At 35.2% G+C, this 4,930-nt stretch overlaps 1 protein-coding gene across 2 annotated transcripts in view; it reads left to right on the plus strand.

Annotated features, from left to right (window-relative positions):
* LOC106871142 (cullin-1) overlaps positions 1–4,930 on the plus strand; it is a 110,965-nt gene that overhangs the window by 28,401 nt on the left and 77,634 nt on the right. Inside the window, exon 2 of one of the 2 annotated variants that reach the window (XM_014917452.2) lies at positions 3,431–3,496. The exons of the other annotated variant lie outside the window; for it this stretch is intronic. The gene's annotated coding sequence lies outside the window, so the exon portion shown is untranslated. The remainder of the gene's footprint in view (positions 1–3,430; positions 3,497–4,930) is intronic. 2 annotated transcript variants of the gene reach the window in all.

Here is a 4,930-nt window from a genome sequence, read left to right on the forward strand (position 1 = left end):
TAATCACACTTTACTATCTTAAAAAAAAGAAGAATGAACATAGATAATGTTGTTCTGCATTACCCTTCCCCAAGACATGATGGTCATGATTGAAATGCCTTTGGTCATGGATATACAGACCTGGAGCTAAACCACAACAATACTGTTTGTACTGGCCAATAAAAGGGATCTGTATGTGGTTACTGACCTAGAAATAGGTATTGTATTCCTAGCTTATCTAAAATGACAGGATGGCCCTACCTTGAATGCCTTTGATCATAGGTATGCTTAAGCAAAGCTGCAACAATGACTATAACTGTATTTGTGTATTCATGTCTATTAAACTGGTTACCTTTGGAGGATAAGATTCCATGTGAAAGTTTCTACTTCAAAACTTTATCATTATAGGTGCAGCAGGAATGGCTGTGTGGTAAGAAGTTTATTTCCTGAATCTCATGGTCCTGAGTTCAGTCCTGCTGCATGGTACTTTGGGCAAGTGGCTTCTACTGTCCCTCAGGTCAACCAAAGCATTGTGAATGGATTTGATGTGCAGAAACTCAAAGAAGCCCAACATGTGTGTGTGTGTGTGTGTGCGCACGTGCATGTGTGCATGTGTATTATTATTGTCTCCTTGCTTTGACTTCACATGAATTGTAAACGAATGTCACTGCCATATAAGTGGTGTCCTTCATTTACAGTCTTCTGTGAAAATATGTCTAATCATAGGGGAATATTACCTTACTTGGAAACAAGTGAGGGTCGGTGACAGGGACAACCTCTGGTTGCAGAAAATCCATTTCAACACATTTAGTCTCAACAATGCAAACATGGAGAAGTGGTGGACATGATGCTGATCTGTTGAGAATAAATTTGTATTCAGTACACCTAAATTTTGTTTGATACATGTTTTTATGCTTTAATAGAAACCCTCTTAACTAAAATGACTAAATTGGAAAGTCTTTTACTGTTAACTTGATTTGTTGTTGCTTGAATTGTATGAGAACAGCAATAGAAGCTGAAGTGGCTAGTTATAGTTTCTTGGATGTTTTGATATATTCTTTAAATAGATACAGTCTTAGTTATATCCTTTTTTTTTTTTTGATATGAACTTCCTTTGAATTTCCTACCACAGATATTCAAATATTTTGCTAATAAGCCATCAACCTAGTAAAATAATTTACTCTCAGTCATTATTATTATTATTATGATGTGAGAGAGCAGTGCATGCCATCAAAGTGACACTGGGGTACAAATGTAAGAAACTCGATATACCCATCATGACTACCTGTCTGATAAGGGTACACCAGGCACCTGCATCAGAACTATATGTGCGTGACATATTATTTGACTGTTCACTTTCAGCATGCACTTTGGGTTTCCTTTCTTTGTCCCCACCATAAGCTCCATCTTCTTGCAATTTATAAACTGACCCTTCTTGTCACATTCTCTAACCATTACACATCAAAGTCTCTGAAGTTCCTTTTCCGATTCTGCAAGTAAGACTGTGTTGTCTGCTTATCTTATGTTTGTGATGTTTGTACCTCCTACTCTAAGACCTTTTTCCTTCTCCAGTTCTCTTATGATTTATTCACTGTAGTAATTGAAGAGATTCGGTGACATAACACAATCTTGTCTAACCCCTTTCCTGATACTAGTGTATTCACTACATTCTCCATCCACCTTTATGCATGCAAATTTGTTTCAGTACAGGCTCTGCAATATTCAGAAGCCTTTCCTATGCAGATAAAGGTTACTGAGTTCTTCAAATAACATTCCAAGTCTTACTTTGTAGAAGGCCTTTGTGTAAGCTATGAAATACATGAAGATGTCTTTTTGCATCTCTACCACCTGCTCTGTTAACATTCTCAATACAAAAATAGCATTCCTAGTACCAGCACCCCTTATAAAGCCAAACTGTTCAATTCCAATCTCAGGTGTTATTCTACTTCTTGCCCACAGAAGTAAAATTCTCAGAATGTTCTTTGTATTGTGACTCATGAGATTAACTGTGCAATGTTATTTACTGTCCACCACTTCTGATTTCTTTGAGTGCAGTAAAGATGAATTTACTCAGACTTCTGGAAATTTCTCATCATCATAGATCTTGTTTACTACATCTGTCAGTTTTTTAACCATATTGTTCTAATGCCTTTATCATCTCAATGACAGTTTTTAAATATATATATTTTTTCATATCTGGTAATGTCATATCAAATGCAGTAGTCAGTTTTAGTTGAAGAAAGTTAAGAAGAAAAAAGAAAAGCCCACTATTCAAAGATTCCTGCGCTAATATTGAGGGAGTTGCCACTCATTTCTTTTTAGTCTAGTCATTTATCCAAATATCTTTTTTTTTTTGTTACTTTTTGATAGGTGATTCTGGCAAAAGATGATTCTAATTTACTACTTGTTCAACATTCTTTTACTGATTTACTGATTCCATAATGAAAGAAACTATTGCAATTAGAAAGATGGCATCAACAGAACGTTTATAAGTTAGGAAGATTAACTTTGTGAATTTTTTGCACATCAGTCTTCCGAATATGTTGTCTCTTCTTCCTGTTAATGAGTGTTATTAATATTTAAAATGATTGTTTGTGGTAACTGCATTTTTAATATTTCTAGCACTTTATATACTTATTATGCTTAGCTATCATGTTAAATAAATTGATTTATGATGATGATGTATTAAGTTTGCAGGGGCTTTTTTCCCTCTTGTTCTTTAGAATAATTTCTAGCTCATCATCTAAGACTCTTATACACAAACAGCAAGTGCTTAAGAGAGGAAGAGAGAGAGAGAGAGAGAGAGAGAGTGTGAGGAAGATTCCAGATCTCTTGAATTATTCAAAGCTAACTTGAAATTGACATTCTTGCTATTATCCTTGAGAAAGCCATCTAGATTAATATATATTACTCTGTTGTAATGTATATGACTGACTCCTTCAGTTTTACTTAATATGCAATGTGTGTGTGTGTGTAATGTATAATATAATGTGAATTATTCTTCTTGTACATAAAACTGAAAGCACAATTTATTTTAACAGAAACTGTACCAATAAATATTTTTTTAAACATCTCTATGACTAAGTTTAGCAACACATTAGTAATATTCTGTGTATTAGTATTTTTATTGCCATCATGAATATCTTTCGTCTTTCCTACTTGACACATTTGTTCATTGTTAGTTTTTATTACTGTGCAATTTTCTTTGTTTCACACCTCTTTCCTATTATTATGTGCTCTATCTAGTTATTTCATCTCTAGCACTAGAAAGCTAGTTCCCTGATGTAGCTAGCTGTAATGATTGAACAATGTTATAAGTATATGAGAGAAACATTACCAACTTTATCTCCTGGTAGCTGCTTTTTACAACCAAACACACATCGATGTATCGAGTTTCTCACTAAATACATGTTGCACTCAAATTTCTATGTATTTTGTTTTTTTCATTTAGGACTTTGTTGTTCTAAAGGAGGAGGGCAAGAAGGGGCTCACTTTATGATCATTCTGAACTGATAAGGTTAGTTTTGTTAATATTTAGTTGCAATAATTGCTAGTAGTGATTTGGTGGTGATTTAAGATACATAGAGCAAGCAAGGTCTACAACAGTGGATCTCAACTGGGGTCCATATAAGATTTTAGTGTAAGAATTTATCTGCAATAAACTGGTTATATTTCTACAATTCACAAAATCATGATCATCATCGTTGTTTAACGTCTGCTTTCCATGCTAGCATGGGTTGGACGATTTGACTGAGGACTGTGAAACCAGATGGCCACACCAGGCTCCAATCTGATTTGGCAGAGTTTCTACAGCTGGATGCCCTTCCTAACACCAACCACTCTGAGAGTGTAGTGAGTGCTTTTACGTGCCACCAGCACTGGCAACGATCTTGCTCGAAAGTCCTTACACATGCCGCGAGCACAAGTGCCAGAAAGGCGATGCTGGGCACAGGTGCCATCACGATTTCGCTTTCGCTTGCCCCAACAGGTCTTCGCAAGCTGAGTTTCGTGTCCAATGAAGGAGACGACGTTGGCATGGGTGCCAGTCATCGAATATTTATGTATTTTTTAAAATATAATTCCTAATAATATTTAATCATAGAAATGTAATAGAAGTTTTTAGACATCACTGATTATGATGGTCTCCCTCCCCTGAGTAAAATAGGAATCAAAGGTGTCGATAGGCAAAAAGATTGAAAACTACTGATCTACAAAGAAGACTGATAATTTTGATTGGTATATTTGTGAGCACTTTCATAGCTCCTATTCTTTTTCCTTTGTATATATTACTCTAGCAGAGAGGAGGGGTTGTAGTGTTGTAGAATAAGGCACTAATTATTATATGTATTTTCCTTGTAGAAAGAACTTCCAACTAATTAAACACTTGTCAATAAATGGAATGGAACTGCTTATAGTGAATTCTACTATCACATAGTGCTTATTTACTGTATGGTAACATTGAAACATCTTTACTTCATTCTAGTAATAAAATACAAATTGTCACTTAACATTTGACCCACAAATGAATAACTCAGCTGGCTGTTTGCTCATATATTTTAACAATAATCTACCAATTCTTGTATGTACTGTTCTCTCTCTCTTGCCATGCCATGTATGTATGTATGTATGTATGTATATATATATATATATATAAAAAAACAAATAGTAAATGAGTATATGCATATATACGCACAGGTATGTGCATACCGACATCCACCTGTATGTATAGGTGGATATCTGGGTACAGGACATTGCAAACAAAACGTAGACGAGAAAACACACAAGCCACATAGAGAACATTCTACTTCATCAGCTACCCCCGTTTTAACACCGGTGTTTCAAAGAGCTGGGTAGGACGCATCGTTAAAATGGCTCTTCCCATAGACCGCAAATTAAATTTGTATACACAAATTAAATCTTGCCATGGAGGAATGTAGTGGCGGACAAAAAA

This window comes from Octopus bimaculoides, chromosome 6, assembly GCF_001194135.2.
Source record: "Octopus bimaculoides isolate UCB-OBI-ISO-001 chromosome 6, ASM119413v2, whole genome shotgun sequence".
Classification (NCBI taxonomy): Eukaryota; Metazoa; Mollusca; class Cephalopoda; order Octopoda; family Octopodidae; genus Octopus; species Octopus bimaculoides.